Below are 26,265 nucleotides of genomic sequence, written 5' to 3'. Positions count from 1 at the left end.
GTCTTTTGATGTGACTGGCTTATGTCCCAATTCAACTTTCTTTCCAGCGAACAACCTGGTAGCTAAAGAACATTACTTTTGAAAATGTAGTAATGACTGAAATTGAACATCTATTCAGACATCCTAAATGGGTCCCCTATAATCTCAATAAAGCACAACAACAGGCATTATTCCATCTACAATCCCTCCCTGATACCATCTTCAAACCAGCTGACAAAGGTGGAGGTATAGTCCTTTGGGATGAGAAAGCCTATAACTTGGAACTACAAAAACAACTATCAGTAGTATCCAATTACCAGAGATTACAGTGCAATCCAACATCTAAACTTGAGAAAAAAATTCAAGATCTATCGACGGTTGGTATCAATGGTGGCTGGCTAAGTGAAAAAGAGGCAGCTTTCCTTATCAACAAGGCACCTACAGTTCCAGCGATTTACATACTGCCCAAAGTTCATAAACATCAAACCAGCCCCCCAGGACGTCCTATTATGTCAGGGTGCAATTCCATCTTAAAACCCCTGGCTCAATATGCAGACTTTTTTATTCGTCCCTTTGCCACAGAAAACAAAAATTACATCAGGGACACAATGGCAGTGATCAACAATGTGGAAAACATCCCATTTGATAGCGAAAATGAACTTTTGGTGTCCATGGACATCGAAAGTTTATATACTAACATTCCACAAGAGGATGTGCTAACCATTCTGCTATCATTATTGGAAACTAGACCAAGACCACATGTAGTCCCATCAGATTTCATCATTGACTGCTTACGGATTCCTCTATGTGAAAATGTCTTCATTTATGACAGAACCTTTTATCAACAACTAAAAGGTGTGGCCATGGGCGCAGTTTTTGCGCCGGACATAGCGAACATCTATGTGTCTGACTTTGAAGACAAATACATCTATGATACCAACAATCCATTCGCAGCCCATCTGCGATGTTGGCTGCGCTACATAGATGATATTTTCTTCATCTAGCGTGGCAACTCTGCAGGATTAACTGAGTTTCATAAATGGATTAATTCTAAGAACCTTCAATTCACAATGGTCTCCAATAATTTAAGCATTGACTTTTTAGACATCTCCATCAAGTCCAATGATGACAAAACTCTGTATACAACTCTGTTCACCAAACCCACCGCCAAAAATACCCTTCTTAAATACAACAGCTGTCATCCTCAAGCTTTACGTGATGGTTTACCCTTTGCCAATTTCTACGCTTGCGTAGGAATTGCTCCAAGAGAGCTGATTACTTTAAAGAAGCACAACAACTTAAAACAAAATTGCTCGCACGAGGCTATCCAAACAAGCTACTGAAACGCTCATTGAAGCGAGCGTGGTATAATGATCGAGAATCGCTCCTCCAAGTGAAAGTGAAGACAACGGAACCTAAACTTGTTTGTGTCACCACCTTTGGCACATCTAGCAATTCCATCAAGAAAATTAGTTTCCAAACATTGGTCACTTCTTTCAGACCATCCTGAACTAGTCGAAAAACCGATGTTTGCCTTTAAAAGAGGCAGAAATCCTAGGGATAGACTAGTCCATGCCTACAACAACAAAGAAACCAATTCAGTTGACAACATGAGACAATTAAGTCCACTACAAGGACATTATAAATGCAACCATTGTGCAGCCTGTGCTACCACAGCGAACATCAAACAATTTAGTTTAAATAACAAAACTTTTTTGTTAAGGAACTTTTCAAATTGCAACACAACTAATGTTGTTTATTGCATAGAATGTCCATGTGGTCTAAACTATTTTGGCAAAACGACTCAGCCAATTAAGAAAAGAATTCTACAACACCAATCTAGAATTCGCTGTCTTACCGAGAATGCCCCACTCGTTGACCATTATTTTGCCAAAAAATCACAGTGAAAAAGACCTACACTGGTGGGTGGTCGAGGTTGTCAAACCTACGATCAGACAGCCCAATGTAGACCACTTACTGACACTGAAAGAACAACGCTGGATTTGTATGGCAGACTCAGTTAAATCCGGCCTTAATTCCTGCACTGAATGGCATGCACTGGCCTGCCTTGTCTAAAGGAACAGTTTTCCTTGTCTTAATAATTCTTTCACCGTTTTCATACATACAGTGACATGCTCATTTTAGTTGTCATTATCTATGTTGTTAAAATGTGTTCAAATAAGCTGAAATGTCACTTGAAATTTATCTTTCTTCGACAAGCTTGGTAACCCTACATTTATTATTTATTTTGGATTACTGAGTTGGACAATTGATCTTGTTTCACACAATACATATATATGCGATTTTTATGTCCCTATTCAACATGGCGACCGCTGTTGTTCATATTGGTTCGGAAATTCGGTTTTATTCACTCCTTAGTAATCGTCACACCTTAGATACGGACAGTATTTAATTTTACTCACATACTTAGTGTATTACACTGCTTTCATATCTACATAATTAAATAGCGGTAGTTTTTTCCTCATTCAACTTGGCGACTTTCACGAATTTAACTACATTGTCTCAATACCCAGATTACTAAAATGCAATAGTTTTTTCCTCATCCAACATGGCGAGTGCTGCTGCCCGTATCTATCTGACAGTATGGTCTTAAGCCAATTCGCCAGTCACGTTTTTACTTCCGGTTTGTTGAGTTTAAATCACAAACCCCGGGTCACTCTGGGATGCTGATGAACCTGCATGCCGACACAGGACGCTACCCACGAGATCGTCTTTAAGTAAGTCTATCCGATTAGTTGTTTCCTTTATTTCGTTTCCTTACCCCAATTAGCTTCATGACATTTTTGGCCATGTGTAATAATGGCTTTTTTTTTTTGTTCAAAACTGTTTTATTGTGAACACAGCGATAAGCCTACAACCCCATGTCGGGGCCGGCCGCGCAAAAAAGAGTGTGTAGACTCATGTAGCCAGGGGAGGATGAAGCATTAACACAGCGCCCTGCCTACAACCCCTAGAGGGGGCCGGCTGCATGGCTTAGGGGCAATGATGGCAAGAGGCGGCCATACGCTGGCGATGCATCGTTGTGCGGGGGAGGCGCGTATAGAAGGGAGAGCAGTGATGTCACATTTTCAAAAGGCCTAACGGGGCATAATGGCTTTTTTTAAGGCAAAGAGCATTTGATATAGTGCATTAAACTAGTGATCGTTTCGACAAATTTGTCTGACGTTGCATATTACCATTTCTTTGTGCATTCGATGCAATTTTAATTATCTCCAAGCTGTATGTCATCTTTTTTGAGACGCCATTGACATTATCATGAGTAATCTTCCGTCATGACACTAGCATACATGCCAGTTATATTATCTTAAATGACAGATTTACACAGTAGACTAGCATTTTGAAACGCTATGTCTATTCTTTACAGAACGAGTGCATAACGCTGCTCTAACTGAGTGCTTCTCGAGAATTGGCCAACTGATGTGGCCCTATTTCTTCAAATTTAAGGTAGGCGCCTAAGAACAACAATAGACCAAGGGCTTTCTTTCATCTTTCATTCTAGGCACTGTATATTGACTAAGGTTCTGCACTTTTTCAGATTCCATTCTGATACCGTGCTCCACTTTCATCCATCGCACAAAGCCAACTGATGTGGCACTATTTTCTTCAAACCTAAGGTAGGCGTCCAAGAATAACAATAGACCAAGGCCTTTTATTTTATTTTATTTTAGTCACCGCATATTGATTAAGGTTCTGCACTCCTTCAGATTCCATTTTGATACCGTGCTCCAAGTTAACCCACCGCCCAAAGCCATCTTACTAAGGCACATTTCCATGAATTTCAGGTGACAAATCAACTGTGCTTCTCTTTTGTTGATAAGACTTTATTTTGACTGTTTAAGATGTTCTTCCTGTTTTGAATGCTGTTTAAATGTAAATACTTCATTTTTTTGCCAGCTATGTTCTCAAAGATAAGATATACAACATGATATGTACTATGTCTTTCTTGTCTTTTTAATATATTGAGCATTTGTCCATTAAATGTATAAATCTCGATGAAAATTGTTAACATACAGTGTGTCTAATGATTTTCTCTCCAAAACAATACCAGGAAGGGGTATTCTGTTTTGTATAGATTAGAAACCAAGTTATTATTTGACACATGGAGTTTTTGTATATGTATGTTTTTATAACTTTTTACATATTTTATTAGTAATTCACATTTATTGTTTTAATGTAGGGAGTATTTTCAGCAATGAAATATTCTGTCCTGATGATGGTCTACATGACGATTGCCCTCTAGACCGAAACGTCGACACTTCCATCATCTCCAGTCACGTTGCTTTGGCACTAACATACAACCACTCTTTATTAATTAATTTTGGTTGTCTGCTTAATCCACCAGGAGTTGATGTTTTTAGTTGTGAATTGTAGAGAAATTATTGTTTACCTCTGTTCATAACTATTGCTTTGATTCACTTTTTGTATTTGTCTCCCCAACCTTATGCCTTTTGAGTAAATATAAATCTCTTTACATTTTCATCTCTGTGTGTTCCATTTTTACCCTTCCACTGATTTATTTCAATTGTATACTTAGCTAGATATCCTGTGGATTCCTTCGAGTGTGTTACATTAGTACAACTCACAACTAAGTTCAATTACTGTTTGAATAAAATTTAACAATAAGCATTGCTTCTCTTTGGGATAATTTTAGATCCATATCGCCTCCTCGGGGATCACTTTCGATCTTTGAAATGATTGTCCACTGTAAGTCTTTCCGTATGTGATTGTTTGTTCCAATGGTTCACCAATGAAACAGTTTCCACATTTCTCCTAATGCGAGATTTGTGTTGTGTGATCCTTTGGCGCGCTTCTTGGTTTGTTTTTCCTGTGTACAACAAGGCACATGGACATATGATCCCATAAATGACGTATTTCGTCTTGCAGTTTGTAAATGAATCATGCTTCCAATGAATGCCATTGTGCGTAAACAGTGCTCCCTCTGTTGTTTGTTCACAGCATAAACATGTGCCGCACTTATGATGTCCTGTTACAGGTGTTAGCCCCATCAGTTCTCTCAATGATGGTTTAGGGGTCTTTTTTACTGCTGCCCTGACTATAAGGTTTGATATGCTTCTTTCCTTTTTAAATGCAAACAATGGGCCATTTGAAAAAGCCGGAACCAGGTTCTTTATTAGATGCCAGTTTTGGTTAATGACTTTTTTTAGATTGTTCAAATTTGGGCAGAACGCTGTGACACAGACTTGGCATTGCATTGGAGATTTTTCATGTTTGTTAAGCAGTGTCTCCCTGGGTGTCCACCAAGCTCGCTTCATTGCTGATTTTACCAGTTTCTTTGGATACCCGCGGTCCCTCAATTTCTCAGCAAGGTTGTTGGTATGCAAGGTGTATTCGTCTTTGTAAAACCAATTACGACGAATCCTTAAAAAATGTCAGTACGGTACATTTTCTCTCAAACCTCTGGGGTGATTACTTGAAAACAAAAGGGCCTTATTTCTATCTGTAGATTGTTTGTACAATCTTGTGACTAGTCCACCCTCTGCTGGATACACTTCTACATCAAGGAAAGGCATTTTATATGCTGAACTTGATATCTGATGTTCTTTGATTTAGCCATTCGTAGAAGTCCATTAGTTGTTCCACACTTCCTGTCCGTACCATGAAAATATCGTTGATGAAACATAACCACGTTGTTATATACTGTTTGAATGGATTGTTGTTATAGACACACTTGTCTTCGTACATCGACATGAACAGTACAGCTAATTCCGGGGCAAAAGGGCACCCCATTGCAACTCCTTTTGTCTGAAAAAAGAACTCCTCTCCAAAAGCAAAGTAATTTTTCTTGAGACAAGTTTGTCTATAAGAGTAAAAAAGACCCCTATCCCATCATTGAGAGAACTGATGGGCCTAACACCTGTATCAGGACATTATAAGTGCGGCACATGTTTATGCTGTGAACAAACAACGGAGGGAGCCCTGGTACGCACAATGGTATTAATTGGAAGCATGGTGCATTTACAAACTGCAAAACAAAATACGTCATTTATGGGATCATATGTCCATGTGCTTTGTTGTACATAGGAAAAACAAACCAAGAAGCGCGCCAAAGGATCACACAACACAAATCTCGCATTAGCAAATCTGTATGCCCATAAATATCCTGGAATTTTGAGCGGTGTGGCTTCCACTGAAGACTTTCTGACCCAGGTCAGGATGAATTCAAACACACTGTACTACTACAAAGTACTACAGAATAAAAGAAGGTGGTACAAAGTGGCTTACTCTGGCCCAAAAGATGTAATGCCATTTGATAGGGATTATCAAACACAAGGTAAATATCTTTGTAGAGCACATACCTGGCATAGCCCACGTTGGCACTGATGACATGTACAGGCTTTAATTAGTAACTCATTAATGTGAGATCAACAACAGCTTTGTTTGCAACTAAAGGTATGAGAACCGTTGATTGGGATTCATTTGCATGGGACTCTATGGCACCAATAGCATCTTGTCATTGTCAAAGAAGCATCACAGTTTACACATACGATCGTTTAATAAACTTATCAATTATACATTAGGTTCAACAAGCAATTCAACTAATGCTAAAGACATTTTAAAAATGGTGTGTCTAGGAAGCAATATAAGAAGTCCAAAGTGCAACAACAGATATAATATACTTGGGTGCAAGGATTATAACCCACAAAGGAACGTTGTAACTGTCAAAATAAAGTGGACAAAAGTTGATGGCTGTAGCATCGCTTATAATATCCAGAGATGTCATAACTGTAAAGCAGCTCAAATGGCTTCTTGGTGCCTATCATCCAAATTCAGCTACCTACTCCTGCACTGCATTCTCTACATGAAACTGACACAGGAGGAGATGAATTACCAATAGATCCAAATTAATGATGTTTGGGACAAGGACAACAAACTCGGCAAATAAACAGAAGTGTAATATGGTGGGGAAAACATGCAGGCCTTTCTTTGATACCAATTGTTGTACAGGCATGCCTTACGCCTCAACAGGTTAGGGAGCTTATCTGCAAGATGTATGTATAATCAGACATTAATCCACAGGAGAAATCTGTATGCCCATAAATATCCTGGAATTTTGAGCGGTGTGGCTTCCACCGAAGACTTTCTGACCCATGTTAGGATGAATTCAAACACACTGTACTACTACAAAGTACTACAGAATAAAAGAAGGTGGTACAAAGTGGCTTACTCTGGCCCAAAAGATGTAATGCCATTTGATAGGGATTATCAAACACAAGGTAAATATCTTTGTAGAGCACATACCTGGCACAGCCCATGTTGGCACTGATGACATGTACAGGCTTTAAGTAGTAACTCATTAATGTGAGATCAACAACAGCTTTGTTTGCAACTAAAGGTATGAGAACCGTTGATTGGGATTCATTTGCATGGGACTCTGTGCGGAGCAAAAGCATACCCCAACATTTTTACACCCCAAAAAACGGTTCTCCCACATTTTACTGTATTGGAGACACTGTTAAACCTCATTTTCATGAGGCAATGTATCTCCAAGTTAAAGCATCTCCCAAATCATCCAATCAGCAGAGTAAAAACAGTTCACTAACTAATGAGGTCTGCTCAGTAACTGAATTCTAGATCAATGAAAAGTTAAAGGGTTTTATTACAAACATTCAGAATACGTGGTACAGAGTCAATGCTATGAAGATCTCTTAAATGCAAAGTTATACAGAATATGTAAAAATGTAAAATATTTTAAGTCCCAAATGAGCAACAAAATCGGAAAGAATTTAGGCAGCTTCCCTAGTAGAAAATGAAAGTCTTCAGGCTCACCCCCAAAATCAAGGGGTTCTTTGTAGCGATCGCTACCATCGCAAAGGCCAAAAGCAAGAGATTCCGTAGCGCAACTACTATGCGGATGAACTACAAGTCCCAGAAGGCCATCCGGCGCTGGGGGCTGACGCAATGGGAAGACCTTACATAAGCCCCACCCCCGGACAGAACGGTGCTTGTCAATTGTGTTCCGACCTGTTTCTTAGCGGATGAGCCAACACGCTGCGGGGTATTTGTCCAGTTCTTCAAGTCGCCGAGCAAGAGCCTGCGTGGTCAGTGTGTCCGGAGCTTCCCGTCGCCGAGCAAGAGCCTGCGTGGTCAGAGTGTCCGGAGCTTCACGTCGCCGAGCAAGAGCCTGCGTGGTCAGTGTGTCCCCGGAAGAATTCTGTTTCCAGTCGTGCAAGTATTGCTGAGGAGTGCGGGCTCGCCTCCTTTTTTGTTGTACTTTGTTTTCTTGCCGTTTTCAGCGGACTGCCGCCATTTCTTGTTTACGTTATGGGGAGCGCTGGGTTCTTTGTCAGTGGTTGCTGACTTATTTTCGTACTTGACCTCCACAGTTCCACAAGAGTTATTGCGGCTCGTGGAGAGGCCGTAAAGGAGCGCGCAGGTACTTTGTAATACTATAGAGGCGCATTCTGCCTACTGAGTGTTAGATCGAGGAGTGATGTTAACTTCTCAAGACTTTTGGTGATTCTTAGTTCGTGTGCCCTGCACATGTCCGGATTTCCTTCTGGGATACATGGGGTGTTGAAACTGGTGAGTCCGTGTTTGACGGACAGGGGGGTTTATGGTTCACGTAGTTACCTCTGCAGGTACTAATCTCTTACTCTCTGTCTCCTCCTCTCCCTGCAGTGTCCCAGTACCAGTAACCTCATGGTGTAGCGACCAGCCGTCACTAGAAGTACCTATCCCCTGATGTCCATCTACCTCCCGGCCCCTAACCGTACAGGCTCGAAACAGTGGGTATATTCCAGTGTTGGGGCTTGTGTAGTGCGGAGTCGGAAGGAATATCGTCTATCGTCTCTGCTGGCCCTCAGAGTAAGGTTAGTGGCGCTTGCGTGTTCTTGCGCTGCTCTCAATCCTGACAGATTGACAAGCCCAAGAATACAGCCCAGCCTAGACGATGGATACTGATGCTGTTCTCACCTCATTGTTGGAGAGCTTTTCAGGCCTTCAACAAGAGGTACAGAATTCTCGTGCAGAAAATCAGGCCTTGTATAAAGAGGTCTCCAACTTACGTAAAGACGTGGCAGACCTTGCTATGAGAGACCCGGTAGGGAAACCTCTGATTAGGCCTGCAACCCTGCAGCCACCTCCTTCCTTTAGACTAGGGGGTTCGTTGGCAGCCCCCTCCACCTCTACCGAGACCACTCCCACGGTGCATATAGTCCAAAACCAGGGAATACCCTTAGCCCCTCCCGAAAGGTTTTATGGGGATCCACGTAAATTCGAAACGTTTCTAAATCAATGCCGTCTGCATTTTCTATGCAAGCCTATGGTCTTTCAGGACGATGCTTCCAAAACTGCTTTTCTGATGTCCTATATGGGAGGGAATGCGTCCAGTTGGACAATTCCTTTATTAGAAAGGAATGATCCTGTTCTTCATGATTTTTCTGCTTTTTGTCTAGAACTCCGTAAATTGTTTGATCGAAAGTCCCACATGATGTCCCTAGATCATGAATTAATGACCTTGAGACAAGGGTCCCAGGATCTGTTGTCCTATATCACCACCTTTAACCGCCTTGTCGTGGAAACAGATTGGCCGGCTCAAAAAAGAATTTCCTTGTTTTACCAAGGCCTCAGGGGAGAACTGAAAGATGTGTTAGCACAGGTGGTACAATTGCCTACTACCTGTGAGGAATTAATAGATTTGACCGTCCAGTTAGATCACAGATTGATAGAAAGGAAAGGGGACAGGAAACCGGGAGATTACAGATACTCCTACCCCTTAGTCAAACCCCGACAGGGAGGTGAAGAAAAAAGTAAATCACCAGAAGGACCGGAACCCATGCAAATAGGGGGAATACGCGGCCCACTTACCAGGGAAGAAAGAGACAGGAGACGGAGGCTTAAACTCTGCCTATATTGTGGCAAAAGTGGGCACTTCATTAACGACTGCCGGGCCAGAAATACTGTTCCAGGAAAAACCTCCCTTCCACGAGGGCAGGTGGCTCTTAGTTCTGGTGAGCCGTCGGAAAACTAACAGTCTTGGATCAGATCGAGACCTCTGATTCGAGACCACCTCCGGACACGGTCTCCCCCTATGTCGCCAATACCCTACACCCTGCCGTTGCCCATATGAACTTGAACGTTTCGCTACAGGTTGAAGATCAGGACCCTGTACGACTAGACGCTTTGTTAGATTCAGGTGCAACTGGAAACTATATAGACCAGACCTATGCCTATAGCCTGGGTATCCCCTGTGAAAAGAAGAAAATCCCTGAAAATGTCAAAACAGTGGATGGTACAGATTTGACTTCAGGCCCTGTCACCTACCACACGCGAGCCCTGTTAATGAGAGTAGGGGAGAATCACTGTGAGTACATCCAGTTCGACTTGATCGATGCCCCACAGTTCCGTCTCATTCTGGGTATGCCTTGGTTGACTCTGCATGATCCTTTGGTGAGTTGGGCGTCACGTACAGTCAGTATGACGTCTGAGTATTGTAAAGAACACTGTCAAGAAGGAATGCACCAAGTATTCCCCCTAGTTCCTTCCCCTGCTACCTTCTTAGCAAGTGAATGTACCGTCGATTCCTTTTGCTGCGCCACCGCATTACCCGATGAATATAGATCCTTTCATGCATTGTTTGATAAACAAAAGGCTACCCGATTACCTCCACATCGCACCTACGACTGCCGGATTGACCTCATTCCGGGCGCGGACATACCTTGCAGTAGAGTATATGCTCTGACAGAAAAAGAAACACTATATCTCAAATCCTATATCGAGGACAATCTAGCGTCTGGGTTCATAAGACATTCCACCTCCCCTGCCTCTTCGCCTATGTTTTTCATACCGAAGAAGGATTGTGAGGAGTTGAGACCGTGTATTGACTATCGAGCCATTAACAAGGTGACCATCAAGAATCGCTATCCCCTGCCCCTGATTCCTGTGTTAATGGATCAATTGAAAGGTGCTCGATATTTTACAAAACTTGATCTCCGCGGGGCCTACCATCTGGTCCGCGTAAAAAAAGGGGATGAATGGAAGACTGCTTTTAGGACTAAATTTGGTCTCTATGAATATCGAGTAATGCCCTTTGGCCTCTGCAACGCCCCAGCTGCCTTCCAGTTCTTCATGGACGAAGTGTTGAGGGGGTGTTTGGAGACGTTTTGTGTGGTCTACATAGACGACATTTTAATCTATTCTGTGTCTCTTGCTGATCACATAAATCATGTGACGACGGTGTTAGAAAGGCTCCAACAACACTCCTTGTACGCCAAACTGGAGAAATGCCTGTTTCACGTCCAACAAGTTGCCTTCTTGGGTTATGTTATTGATGCTCAAGGGTTCAGAATGGACATGAGTAAGGTGAAGGCCATCATTACGTGGAAAACGCCCAGGAACATTAAATCAGTGCAAAGCTTTCTCGGTTTTGCCAATTACTATCGGCGCTTCATTCAGGATTTCTCCAAGGTCATTCATCCCATCACTACCCTGTTGAGAAAAAATGCCCCTTTCAAATGGGGTGAGGCCGCCGAAACCTCTTTTCAACTCCTAAAAGAGAGGTTTACACGAGCACCCATCCTTCGACATCCGGACCCTAAGATGCCATTTGTGTTGGAAACTGACGCATCTCAGTTCGCTCTGGGTGGGGTCCTGTCTCAACGCCATCCTACCACAGGACAGCTGCACCCTGTGGCGTATTATTCCAAGAAGCTCACCCCATGTGAAGTTAACTATACCGTAACAGACAAAGAGCTCTTAGCCATTAAAAGGGCCTGTGAAGAATGGAGGCACTACCTCCTAGGGGCCTTACATACGGTTGAAATCATCACCGACCATCGCAATCTTTTGTTCTTAAAGACGGCGAAGGCTTTGACCCCTCGACAACTGAGGTGGACCCTCTTTTTCTCTGACTTTGATTTTGTGATCAAATACAGACCGGGAACTCGCAACGGAAAAGCAGATGCCCTCTCAAGGTTGGGTGTGGAAGAAGCGGGAACCTCAACAGAACCCCCTTTTATCTTAAAGGGGCACGATGACCCAGACAATGCAATTGCATTGATCACATCGGAAGACTTCCTGGAAGATGTTAAAATTGCTCTCACGGACTTGGATATCCCTGCTTGGGTGCGGGAAGAGCCAGGTAATCGATGTGAAAAGAACCAGTTAGCATATCATTACCATGCCTTGTATGTACCCACGTCCGTGTTGCAACGCAAGGTCCTGGAATGGGCACATGACTCTGTTCTAGGGGGACATATGGGCATTTACAAAACAACTGCCAACGTGGAAAGATCCTTTTGGTGGCCAAGAGTGAGACCTGATACGAAGAAATATGTCCAGGACTGTGCAATCTGTGCCCAGGGGAAAGCCAGTCACATCAAACCACCGGGACTTTTGCGGCCTTTACCGATTCCATCCAAGCCGTGGCACACTCTGTCCATGGACTTTATCGTGGAAATGCCCCCATGCGAGAAGCAAACAGTTGTTCTAGTGGTTGTGGACCATCTTACGAAAATGGGACACTTTATATCATTGCCTAGTCTGCCTTCCTCCATCGAATTAGCCAAAGTCTTTCTACAACATATTGTCCGTCCACACGGATTGCCGAGTGTGTTGATTACGGATCGAGGGACACAGTTCACATCTCGCTTTTGGAAGGCTCTTTGTACCATACTACAAATAGATGCTCGCCTCTCATCAAGTTACCATCCACAAACGGACGGCAAGACGGAACGTCTAAATCAGACGTTGGAACAATATCTGCGTTGTTTTTCGTTACAGAACGCCACCGATTGGACTGTACTTTTATGGTTGGCAGAGTTCGCCTATAATAACGCGGTGCATACCACCCTGGGGTGTTCTCCGTTCTTTTGCCTTTATGGATTCCACCCGAATATGCTTCCTTTTGAATGGCCAGCTGAGTCCATGGTCCCTGCCATTCATGAACATCATGCTCATCTTCGGGCTATTCTGATTGAGGCTCGGAAAAATTTGGAAGACGCCCAGGCAGCTCAGAAGTTGTTCGCGGATAAAAGGCGTACCCCAGAACCCGAGTATAAGGTTGGGGATAAGGTGTGGCTTTCTACACGTAACCTGCATATCAAGGGTCTTACTAAGTTGAAGCCCAAATATGTTGGTCCCTATGGCATTTGCGAGGTTGTAAATTCCGTGGCTATGAAGCTCTCGTTGCCGGTGTCGTGGGCAATCCATCCTGTCTTTCATGTGTCGCTCCTGCGTCCTTGTCTTCCGAGCGTGAGGGTGCCTGTTCGTCCTCAGCCGGTGGAGATAGAAGGCCACGAGGAATTTGAGGTGCACTCTATTCTGGACTCTCGCTTGGTCCGTGGCCGGATCCAATACCTGGTGGACTGGAAAGGGTTTGGCCCTGAAGACAGGACCTGGGAGCCTATGGACCATCTCCATTGCCCCGAGTTGGTGGAACAATTCCATGCACGGTTTCCCGGGAAGCCGGGTCGTCCGCCGGGACGGCGGTCCACGAGAGGGGGTTCTGTAGCGATCGCTACCATCGCAAAGGCCAAAAGCAAGAGATTCCGTAGCGCAACTACTATGCGGATGAACTACAAGTCCCAGAAGGCCATCCGGCGCTGGGGGCTGACGCAATGGGAAGACCTTACATAAGCCCCACCCCCGGACAGAACGGTGCTTGTCAATTGTGTTCCGACCTGTTTCTTAGCGGATGAGCCAACACGCTGCGGGGTATTTGTCCAGTTCTTCAAGTCGCCGAGCAAGAGCCTGCGTGGTCAGTGTGTCCGGAGCTTCCCGTCGCCGAGCAAGAGCCTGCGTGGTCAGAGTGTCCGGAGCTTCACGTCGCCGAGCAAGAGCCTGCGTGGTCAGTGTGTCCCCGGAAGAATTCTGTTTCCAGTCGTGCAAGTATTGCTGAGGAGTGCGGGCTCGCCTCCTTTTTTGTTGTACTTTGTTTTCTTGCCGTTTTCAGCGGACTGCCGCCATTTCTTGTTTACGTTATGGGGAGCGCTGGGTTCTTTGTCAGTGGTTGCTGACTTATTTTCGTACTTGACCTCCACAGTTCCACAAGAGTTATTGCGGCTCGTGGAGAGGCCGTAAAGGAGCGCGCAGGTACTTTGTAATACTATAGAGGCGCATTCTGCCTACTGAGTGTTAGATCGAGGAGTGATGTTAACTTCTCAAGACTTTTGGTGATTCTTAGTTCGTGTGCCCTGCACATGTCCGGATTTCCTTCTGGGATACATGGGGTGTTGAAACTGGTGAGTCCGTGTTTGACGGACAGGGGGGTTTATGGTTCACGTAGTTACCTCTGCAGGTACTAATCTCTTACTCTCTGTCTCCTCCTCTCCCTGCAGTGTCCCAGTACCAGTAACCTCATGGTGTAGCGACCAGCCGTCACTAGAAGTACCTATCCCCTGATGTCCATCTACCTCCCGGCCCCTAACCGTACAGGCTCGAAACAGTGGGTATATTCCAGTGTTGGGGCTTGTGTAGTGCGGAGTCGGAAGGAATATCGTCTATCGTCTCTGCTGGCCCTCAGAGTAAGGTTAGTGGCGCTTGCGTGTTCTTGCGCTGCTCTCAATCCTGACATTCTTATACACAATTCTTGCATAGTAAATTAGAAAAAAAGGCAAAATCATCATGATGCGAGTGAAAGTAACAGTTCTTTAGCTATCAAAAAAATATGGATAATGTACATCATTACCTTTACACATAAGCACCATCTCAATTCTTCAAAACGATTATTGAACACCCTCTATGATTGTTGTTGAAATGTGGAAACTGCTCCATTGGTGAACTATTGGAACAAAAAATCACATACCGAAAGAGATTTATGGTGGCCAATCATTTCAAAGGTCGAACGTGATCCCGGAGGAGGCGACATGGATCTAAAATTATCCCGAAGAGAAGCAATGCTTATTGTTAAATTTGACACTGCTGTGTCAGGCTTAAATGAATTGTCAGAACTTTATAAATTATAGGGGGCTGTCTGAGGTGGACCACAGTCCCACATTGATAATACATTTGACATGCTTGACCCTGTCCGTTTTTACTGCTGGCAACATAGAGGAATTCCGCTTGACTTTGCAAGTAGACTTTGTCTCCCACAATTCCTTGTAATATGATTAGAGATGCCTGATACACATTTTTTATTTGGCACTGACAATTTCGCAGGCATATGAACTACATCTTCCACAAACCTGCGGTGAATCCCCCAGAATGCCGAGCGAACGCCCTGCGTGTAAAGGGGAAACGGTGATTAGTGTAACACATGCTCTGCCATTGGCGCAGTAACAGAGAGAGTCACAGAGACGAATGCGGAAGCAGTCGCCGCAGTAAGGTTAGAAGCAGTGTAGACGCGGGAAGTGTCATCGAGATCCGCAATATCGGGAGCGCGACTAACTGGCTTTGTGTTTCTTTCCAGCGGCAAAAGGCAGAATCGAGTTGCGGGATAACGTTTGCCTGCAATCCACCCAGCGCCTGGTGGCTTTAAAGGTACGTGTGAAGCTATCGGAAACAAACGGAAAGGAAGGAGTTCCTGTACAAACATCTAAATTACAGCCAATTGTGCTATCTCCGTTGTAGATTGGGCTCCTTAGGAAATTACTTTACAACGAAAGATATGCACCAGCATTAGCGGTTGTCCACACCACGACCCAGCATTGAACCGATAAAGTAAGTGTCTGCCGTTGAGGTGTGTTTGTCTGAAAGTCACAAGTTAGACCTAAATTTTGACGGGACTGTTCGTCTATTTTCTTCTGTTCCTTTCCTCTGCAGTGTCTTCACAGCATTTACCCTTGTAGAAATGTCCATCATAGGTGAGAGTTAAATTGGTAAGAGCTTGGCTGGAAGAAACAAATTTTGATGGTAGCACACGTTAATGAGAAGGTTTTTTTAAAAGTACAAATCCTTTTTCTTTCATTTTTTATACAGTGTCTTTGGTCCTGATGAGAACCCCGGAAACACGTGGGTTCGAAACACGTAGACCCTCGTTCTTCTTTTTTCACCAAACAATTGTTTGTTTAAATTAGGATGGTCGTGTTGTGCTCTTGTAAATATTTTTTGACTGAATTGTTAATATTTTGAGAGGGGACAGTGTGCACAACCAACTAGCTTAAAAAAACGAGAGCTACCCAAAGAACCAGAAAGGACTGGGTGTAAACAATGACAAAAAAGGCAATTCCTTTCTGTGTTATTTCTATTTCTATATGTGACCGACAGGCCTACACATTAATAATGCCTTCAAACATGCAGCAGTGACACTAATGATTATATCTGTACACCAGTAAGCTTATTTAAAACTCTCAATTATTTATTAGTTCATTAAATTTTGATTAAAAATTTTTTTTGTATATACACAATACATGTTCATATACCATTTCAAGACAATTGTATGCTTGAATACATGATGCTGTACTTAGTATAATGGTGTCCTATACAATACAAATTATAAGATAAACATCTTGTACATAATAGTTACTCTTACATATAAATCACAAAAAACATATCATAAATAAGACAGTAATAAAAATCCTTGGTCGACGCGTTTCGGTGCTTTGTTCTGTTACCACACCTTCTTCAGGACAGATCTTTAAATTAAAAACAGTGTATCTTCAATCTAAAAATAAATACATACAATTAGTCTTATTGCTCTAATTTGAGAGTAAAGCTCATATTAACTACTTAGTCTACTGGTTACACAGAGTGTCACTCGCATGTTAAAGAAAATTTATATTAGAGGCACTCTTACTTCGATTATTTTGCCTTGAACCATATTATGTGGGGTTCTGGACCGAGCCGGAAACATTTGTAACTAGGTCCACTTCATAGTCACTCGTACTTCATGAGTAACACGATTTCTATATTAGAGAAAATAACATGTTGGCCATATTGACTTAACCTTATGAGGGAGGAAAGATGGATGTGATCCTACACACTCACTTTAAAACCAGGAAGATTGATGTTCCTCGTGTCTTTATTATTGACTGCGACTTTCAATCTGCGCAGAGTCTCTTATGTTGACTTAGGTGCGACCTGAAAGACTAGGGATATTTATTTATACCTATCTCTATCTAGGATTCTTTAGGAAAAAATATCCTACTGTTCTTCAGTATACTTTAAATACATACCAATAGAGTTAAGGATACTGTTCCTTTTTAGCAAAGTTGTTGTAACTTCTATTGTGTCCTGGGGTTTTTTCAATCGCCCTCAGGTTTCTATTTGGGACTTCTCACTCATGCACTGGTCACCTAGAAATGAGGGGTGAGAATGGAAGCATCTCTTAATCTTTGGATATTGACAATCCGGTGTAACACGTACTCCATATTTCTACACATAGAGGTATATGCACTGAAATACACATGATTAAATTGTGTTTGATCTCTATATTTCTAACCAGAGACCACGCTTAACATATTTAGTAAACAGAGCCGCTGCTCCGCTAGTGTATTTAGCAATCTCTATCGCCCATTTGCTTAGGGTCGCACTACGAAGGTTTAACAAGACGGCTCAGAGGCTCGTTTACCGCGTTTAACATATTTAGTAAACAAAGCTGCTGCTCCGCTAGTGCATTTAGCAATCTCTATCGCCCATTTACTTAGGGTCGCACTATGAAAATTTAACTGGACGGCTCGGAGACTCGTTTACCCAGATAGCTTTCGAGTTATGTCCTGTGCCGCCCGTCTGTAACTACAAGCGAGGCAGTTAGCTCTTGCCACATTAAATCAACAAACGGCAGGGCGGTTTACGGTAAATTCGTTTCAAGACGGTCACACTTGGCAAGTTTAACAAATTTAACAAAAACGGCTCAAGAAATCTTTTTAGTCGCTAGCGTAGAGAGTATATATGGCCAGTATCCCCCTATAACGAACCGATCCGAAGCCATCACACGCTACTCATGTCCTTACCTTCAGTCTCATTCGATGTTACATCCGACACGACCTCTCCTTCACCGGTGGAATGAGAGAGGACGGCGGCTTCCAGTATTTATACTGAGTCTATCTTAATTAGTTACTTGATTAGTATGAATTATCTGCTTAATTCGGCATTGCTGTCCACCATTTTGGTAGTTCTCAGTAGTTTTTTGCCCTGAAAGGCAAGCGTCATTACGTAACGAACACGCCTGTTGTCGTTTTTAGTTCATTGGTTTATTTCAGTATAGCGGATCGGCCATTGCTGAGTGTATAGTAAAGCGTCTATTTAAATTTATTTTAAGTTGGCGATATTCATTTAGATATTAATTTGAAGGAACCAACTGAACGGCCATTTATTTTAAAAAAAGAGTGAATAAATATAGACCGACTTTTCTAATTTATATTATTATTTCGTTATCTCACAAATAATTCCAATTCCTTTCTTTTACTGCATCATTTTATAGGGGGCTTCTATTTACTTCATTTCATGCACGGGAGAAAACTAATTGTAGCAAAAGACAGTTGTATACATTTTGCACCTTCTATTTATAACTCGCATTTTGGACCGAACATAAAATTCAATGCATACAACATTAGTTCAACTATCAAATCGATAACATGGCATTAATTCTTCACATTGAGTATACATTCTTTAAACCAAATCTGTTCCTTGCTGATTAGACTTAAGACAGTAAGGCATAGTATATCGTTCATTCAAAATATACATTCAACATAATCAACTAATGAGTCATCTACGCATATCGAATTATCAATAATTCCATAATAACATGGTTACTTCGTATGACTTTTTACAGAGAAGTTAATATTTTAGATAGTTCGTAAAAGTCCCCCGTAAAAGTACATACCTCACTTTCCAATTGTCTACACATATCGAATTATCAATAAATCCATAATAACATGGTTGCATAGTATGACTTCGTGCAGAGGTGTTAATATTTTAGATAGTTTGTAAAGGTCCCTGTACAGATACATACATCACTTTTCAATATAGGAACAGTTTTGAATGCATTCAAGTTCAAATCATATTGTTGCAGCCCCTAAATTTTCTCAATGGTATCTTCAAATTTTCATTAGGTTTACTTCACGGGTATTTACACAAAATGAGTCAAATCATCATTGTTAATTTTCACATTCTATACATGTTATGGTTCAGTTTGTTGCACATAGGGATTAGTCACGTCCTACCTGATCAATCTATCACATTCTTCACGGGCATTCAAACCCTGATAGTATGTTTTAAATTTGGACATGAAAAACTGTTCTCTTTGTTTCCTTTTCTTATTAAGGTCCCCACCTCTCGCTGATATTTTAATTTTTTCGAGAATGAACCATTTGATGTCATCTACACTATGCTTTTCAGTGACCCAATGTTCAACCAATGGTGCATTCTTTTTCTTATTGTTTAATGCTGAACGATGTTCCGTAAGACGCTGGCGCATTTCTCGCCCAGTCTCACCAACATAGCATTTGTTGCACGGACAAATCAGTATATAAACTACATTGGATGTTCGACAGTTTACATGGTCATTCATCCAATGGGAAATACCATTCACCTCAAGCTTATCAGATTTAACGATGTTTTTACAATGCGTGCAAGTCCCACATGGTAGGTTGCCCCTAATTGGAGCATTGGTGGTTAAGCTCCTCTGACTGGCAGTTTTGGGTTCTCTAAAAGTCTGAACTAAATGATTTCTAATAGTTTTGTTTCTTCTATAGGCATAGATGGGTTTTTCCATTGGAGTAACCCCCGTTTTATTGAGTATAGACCAATTCTTGTTGATCAAGTTCTTTACTTTGTTACTAAAACCATTAAAATCAGACACCATTATTATTCCTGTTCTTTTGTTTTTTCTCTGGTTTCAAAAAGGCTATCGTGATTGTAATATTTAGCGCGTTTATACGACTCTTTAATTGGTCGCTTAGGGTAGCCCCTTTGTGCCAGCTTGACCTTAAGTGTTTCTGCATGCATTTCAAAGGTCTGTCTATCGCTGCAATGACGCCTAACTCGCAGGAATTGGCTAAAAGGTATCCCATCTTTCTGACACCTAGGGTGGTAGCTAGTATGGTGGAGAAGTGTGTTCCTATCAGATGGCTTAACATATAGTTCAACATTCAGGGTACCTTCCTTCTCTTCTCTATAATTCTCTATAATTTTAATATCCCGGAAGTCTACTGTTTTCTGACTTTTTGTGGAGGTGAATTTTAAGTTGGGATCCCCACAGTTTATCCACTCTAGAAAGTTGTTGAGGTCCTCTTCTGTACCGTCCCAAATAAAAAAAATATCGTCTATAAATCTAGACCAATATAGCACATTTTCATAAAGGGGACTCATTTCGTTGTGGATATGGTGTTCTTCGAATTTCCCCACATAAAGGCATGCCAGACTTGGTGCGCATGTGGCACCCATGCTGGTGCCTTTTGTTTGTAAATAGAAATCTTTCTTGAATAAAAATATGTTATTCTTCAAAATGATTTCTATGCAATCTATGATGAAAGTATCCTGGGGACTAAGGTCTCCCATTTCATTCCTCAGGATGTCCTCCATCATCCTTACTGTATCTTGTTGCGGGATATTCGTAAACAACGATTCTATGTCTAGGCAGACTAGCCATTGAGTATTTTTGTTGAACTCAATGCCTTCTATTTTTGAAATCATATGTGTCGTATCTTTTATATACGACGGTAAACAGGCAACCAAAGGTTGAATGAAATGATCTACGTATTGGCTCAATGGTTCAGTCAATGACTCTATCCCAGAGACAATTGGGCGCATTGGCGGATCATCCATACTTTTATGAACCTTCGGGAGCCCGTACATGGCAGGTATTTTGGGATGTTCGTTAATCAGGAATCGATATTCTTCCTCACTTATAATCTCATCTTCTCTTGCATAGTTTACCACTTCCCTAACTTTCTTCTTAAGATTCTCCCATTCCTTGGCATTGGATGGTTTATAGTGTAATCTATTTTCTAATAATTTGAGCATTCTCTGATCATAGTCATCTGTCTTTAATACGACTATGCTCCCTCCCTTGTCACCTGGTTTTATGGTGATCTCTTCACAGGTTGACACGTTTTTTAGTGCTTCCCTTTCTAGTTTTGATAGATTGTTCTGTGTCCAGACCTTGGTGTCTAGTAGTTTCTCCAAACCACTCGTCACTACCTTCTCGAAAGTATCTACTTCTTGTCCCACCATCCCAATCGTGGGTGTCCAGGAGGAAACAGTGTGCACAACCAACTAGGATATCAACTACTGCTTTGTTTGGTTTTAACACCTTTGTCCACCAGTTTAAGATTAAATCCAGGGACCCAAGGGGTGGACATACTATTGTGTGTAGGTTGTTAGTTGTGGGTGAATGAGAATTGTGGTACGAATGATTGAGTTTGACTGGGAGTGAAATGAGTATGTGATTGTGTTGAAAACTCTTCTTTCTTCTGCATTTTTGTCGTGGTCTTTTTTAAAAGAAATTTTGAATATGAAGTACTATTGTGTCTTTTATAAAATGAGAAATATAAAAGAATAGGTGCTATTGAAATAAATGCTATTGAGTAGCGTATGGTTGCATTGATTTATTGATCTTGCGCCAGGTATATAAGATCTATAAATGTTCATCAGTATTGGCGGTTGGTTTGTTTTTATGGTTAAAGGGCTCAGCCTTACTGATTAAGAGCCACACCCTGTATTGTTATATAGTTCTTATAGATAAAGTCATCCATAGAAATAACCCTAAGTTCAGACTGTTACCTTAATCCTTTTCTCTGAATAAATAGGTATGCTGCCCACTTATGTCCTGAAGCCAGCCACTGCTACAGAGATAATGCCTTCCTAATAGGTGTCAAAATATGCCTTAAGCTTTATTTGGAGAGAACCATGACATTCTGCAAACAGACCAGCTCTTTTTAGCTTTTGAATGGAATATTGATAATGAAAATTTGAGAGCAGTGACTTTCAGCGCCACACGTTTTTGTATCCAGCGTTACTCCTCGTACATATACTCGAGTGGAAATGGTGGGACAAATGGTGATGAGAAACCTTTTTGCTTAAGGTAGGTATATTCCTAACATCAACTGGTGTTGAATTATTTGTTTTGTTAATCTGTATTTAAGCATGTGAGCCTTTGAAAGATCCAACGCTGCAGATTAAATAAAATACGTGGCTGTAACTGTAGTTCTTAAGCATCGGTATCTTTCATAGATTTTAATGCAACACACCTACTTTTAGAAGCCTGTTTGTACACATTACCAAAAGACTCGTTTAAAAAATCTGGCAGTTGGTGCCTAAGTGGATTCAGTAATGGGTAGGGACTGGGATTGAGGGAAGGGGGTATTTGTCACTCCATCTCATTGGTTTAATTTGCTCATGTAATGAGATGGATAGACTCTGTATAGTCTCTGGCACTGTTGACATTATTTGAAGTAGTAAAAAAGAAGCATAGAACTCTGGATAGTTCCCAAGTTTTGGTGGAGAGCAGCTCCAGTATAGAGCACCCCACAATACCAGTGGCACTCTAAATTTGCTCACCTCAAATATCTGCTTTTCTATCATAGTTTTTAAGCATAGGATTAGCATAATGCCATCCACGCCTAGATAGAAAGAGACAAAATTGTTTGCCATTTCTAGAATAAAGTCTTTAAGCATAGTATTAGCATAGTGCCATCCACACTGAGCTGTTATATGACAAAAGCCTTTTACCTCTCCAGGCACAGTATTACAGCTTTGGATTGATAAAATACCATTTAAGCCAACCTGAAATTAATAAAAGAAACCCCTGACAGGTGTTTCGCTATCATTATATCTCTTTAGAGAGGTTTAGCTTTGTCCAGACACAAGGGAGCACCCAGTATAAGTCAAAACAATACCCTTTCAGGCATAGAGTACTACATAAATTATGCAAAAAAGAAGCAGAGAACTCTGGGTAGTTCCCAAGTTTAGGTGGAGAGCAGCTCCTGTATAATGCACCCTACAACACCAGCGACACTCTGAATTTGTTCACCTCAGATGTCTGCTTTTCTATCAAGGTTTTTCGGCATAGGATTAGCACAGTGCCATACACACTGGAGCTGTAAAGTGACAAAAGCTTTTTTCCTCTCCAGGCACAGTATTACAGCTTTGGAGCGATAAAATATAATTTAAGCCAACCTGAAATTAATAAAAGAAACTCCTAACATGTTTCACTATCATTATAGCTCTTTAGAGAGATTTAGCTTTGTACAGACACAAGGGAGAACCCAGTATAAGTAAAAGCAATACCCTTTCAGGCATAGAGTGGCGCATAAATTATGCCAAAAAAAAGCAGAGAACTCTGTGTAGTTCCCAAGTTTAGGTGCAGAGCAACCCCTGGTAGAGCACCGTACAACACCAGCGACACTCTGAATTTGCTCACCTCAAATGTCTGCTTTTCTACCAAAGTTTTTAAGCATAGGATTAGCACTGTACCATCCACGCTGAGCTCTAAAATGACAAAACGTTTTACCACTCCATGCACAGTATTTTTGGCATAATTTATAAGGCTCTCCATGTCTGAAAGGGTATTGTTTTGACTTATACGGGGTGCTCCCTTGTGTCTGTACAAAGCTAAATGATAGTGAAATACATGACAGGCGTTGCTTTTATTAATTTCAGGTTGGCTTGGATGGTATTTTTACCATGGATAGTCCGAGAGGTCACAAAACTCCCTGACATTTACACATGGAAGGCCTGTGCATTGGGCATTTTCAAGCGTGGAAAATGTACGGAGGTGAAAGCGTGCTTTGCTGACCTTGCACTCCTCCTGGCTCAATGAACCCTCACTCTACAATTGAGTGAGACTCAGGCCCCTGCAGTGGCTGCCTGGCATGGGGCGCTGCCCGGTGGGGGAGGGTTGAGGACTGAGCCCTGCGTTACGAAGAGTCCTGGCACCTATGCAAGTGTCCCCTATCTACAGCCTGGGATGCTCTCCTAGACCATTTCCTGCAGCTCGCCTGGAATGATGACCCACCCCCGTAAATCCCAATCTTCTGGCAACTGCCAGCGATCCCCTCCGTGCTAGGCACCAGCCCTTCAGTTGCTCCAGTGTGTCCCTCATCCCTGATGCCACCAGACACAGTGGTGCCCTCATTATTCCTTGTATTCTTCTCGCACTACCAACTCCCACACAGTTGCATCAGTGTACCAGCTCAGCCTCGAACACCCTTACACATGTTACGCCTCACTGTACTCTGGCTTCAGATCGCCACCCTCCCCTTCCCAGATTATGTGTAGACCCTCCAATTTCACAGGCCTGAGCCGACATCCTAAGCAGACACTAATAAAATTAATTAATAAAAACAGTGTAAATAAAAAATGTGAATCTACGAAAGATACTAATGCTGGGGAACTTTAGTTGCAGGTAAATAACTTTTTTCATACCATGTAGCTAAACTTTGTCTTCATGAGTTATGAAAATCCTTTCTGCTGAGTTTCCTTTTGCATCCTGTACCCATTTGCATCAGTATAGTTACAGAATGATGAATGCAGTGTATATATTCATAATTTATATAGTGGAAATCAAGCTAAAAGGTAACGAGCTCGAAACAAAAAGGTAAAAAGTGTACTATACCGTGGAGTCAGGTAAAAATTGCTTGCAGTCGCTAGGATTCTCCCCTTTTGTTTCTAGTGGGGCAAGTGGCTTATAGGCTTATTAAATACTGAAGCACACTAAATTGTTTCTCGCAGACGACGCATCAAAACAATTCTTTATGGATTAAATTAAGTCCAAAATCTATATATCATAAATGATCATTTATTAGCTCATTTTTACAAATCTTTTAAAACCCTTTAATCAAAAATACAGTATTTCACATCCCTAACTCAGCATTAAAAAAGAAAGTCCATGTTGTAATCCGGTTTATTATTTAGGAGTTGAATATCACAAATTTTAGCCTTTAAAGTCAAAGTTTACATCCTACATGTATTACACATCAATCCTTGCTTCTTCAGCGCTGTTAGTCTAACAATCATTAGCAAAGCCAATAGGTCTCACCTATGCCACGGCTATTGGCTGTGCCAGTGTGCTTTAGTCATGTTGTACACCAGCATGGCTGTTGCTCAGCTTGGCAAAAAATTAGTAGAGGAGAGTGATAAGGAGTGGAGTGGTATTTCATAGAGTGGTGTGGCATCTCATTGTGTGGTGTTTCATAGAGTGGAGTGTCGTGGAGTAGAGTGTTGTGGGGTGTCATAGAGTGGAGAGGTGCAGAAGGGCTTAGGGATGAGGGGCATAGCGTGGAGTAGAGTGTCATAGAGGGAGTTGTGTACAGTGGATTAGAGTGTCATAGAGTAGAGTGCCAAAGAGTGGAGGGGTGTAGAGTGTTGTAAAGTGGACTTGTATAGAGTGAAGTATAGTATAGTGGCCTGGAATTAAGTGGCATAGAATTGCGTAGAGTGGGGTGACGCAAAGCAGTGTGGAGTAGAGTGTCATAGAGTGGAGTAAAGTGTTGTATAGTGGAATAAAGTGTTGTAGAGTGGTGTGACGTGGAGTGCCATGATGTAGAGTAGAGTAGAGTGGAGTCGCGTAGCGTAAAGTTAAGTGTCATTGAGTGAAGTGGGATAGAGTGAAGTGCAGTGGCATGGAGTGTAGAAGAGTGAAGTGGTGTAGAGTGGCACTGAGTGGAGTGGATTGTTGTGGAATGTATCGAGTGGAGTTTGATTTTATTTTGATTTAGGATTTGTAAAGTGCACAGATACTCCTGGGAGAGTCCCGGCGCTGTGTCCAAGGATATCTGAAAAAAACTGACCATAAAGGTATTCTTGCGACATAGAGGTGATTAAAATGTAGTGGTGTAGAGTAAAGTAGCCTATAGTGGTGTAGAGTGAAGCGGCGTAGAGTGAAATGGAGTAGAGTGTCAGTGTGGAGTGAAGTAGTTTTTAATGGAGTGTCATTGAGTGAAGTGTAGAGTGGAGTGGCATACAGTGGAATGACATAGATTGGAGTGGAGTAAAGTATTGTGACGAAGAGTGGAGTGGAGTGGGGTAGAGTGGAGTGGAGTGGAGTGGAGTGGAGTGGAGTGGCGTGGAGTGACATAGAGTGGAGTATGCATGGTGTGGTAACGCACTGCCATTACAGACAACTCATTTTCAATTGAAATGACCATTATTTTTGCACAGGCATACAGTTTTACTGATAAAACTATACTGTGCACAAACGATAATGTAGAAATGCCTCACCTAGTGTATTGATTTGTTTTGATTGTATTCAAATATGTTTCCACCACACATCAGAAGGACAAAAAAGTGCTTCATTTGTGATTTCCTAATTCTGATATAATCTGAAATATTTGCACAGTTAATTTACAGCCATCTAAATGTTGTTATGTTGTTATGAATCCCAATTCACCTCAATATAGGCCTAGGTAGTTGCACAACCTTTTACCT

General features: G+C 41.9%; 1 protein-coding gene and 2 long non-coding RNA genes across 3 annotated transcripts in view; 2 read left to right on the top strand and 1 right to left on the bottom strand.

The window, feature by feature from the left end:
* DZANK1 (double zinc ribbon and ankyrin repeat domains 1) overlaps positions 1 to 26,265 on the top strand; it is an 846,943-nt gene that overhangs the window by 323,840 nt on the left and 496,838 nt on the right. The window lies entirely within an intron of this gene.
* Positions 1 to 26,265, bottom strand: part of LOC144763385 (uncharacterized) — a 106,896-nt gene that overhangs the window by 65,220 nt on the left and 15,411 nt on the right. The window lies entirely within an intron of this gene.
* Positions 14,958 to 21,847, top strand: LOC144763386 (uncharacterized). The gene is made up of 5 exons (XR_013596214.1): positions 14,958 to 15,283; positions 15,368 to 15,438; positions 15,529 to 15,618; positions 15,721 to 15,776; positions 21,648 to 21,847. It is a non-coding gene; the product is annotated as an uncharacterized LOC144763386 (long non-coding RNA).

This window comes from Lissotriton helveticus, chromosome 6 (assembly GCF_964261635.1).
Source record: "Lissotriton helveticus chromosome 6, aLisHel1.1, whole genome shotgun sequence".
NCBI classification, from domain to species: Eukaryota; Metazoa; Chordata; class Amphibia; order Caudata; family Salamandridae; genus Lissotriton; species Lissotriton helveticus.
This window is presented reverse-complemented; position numbering and strand designations above follow the sequence as displayed.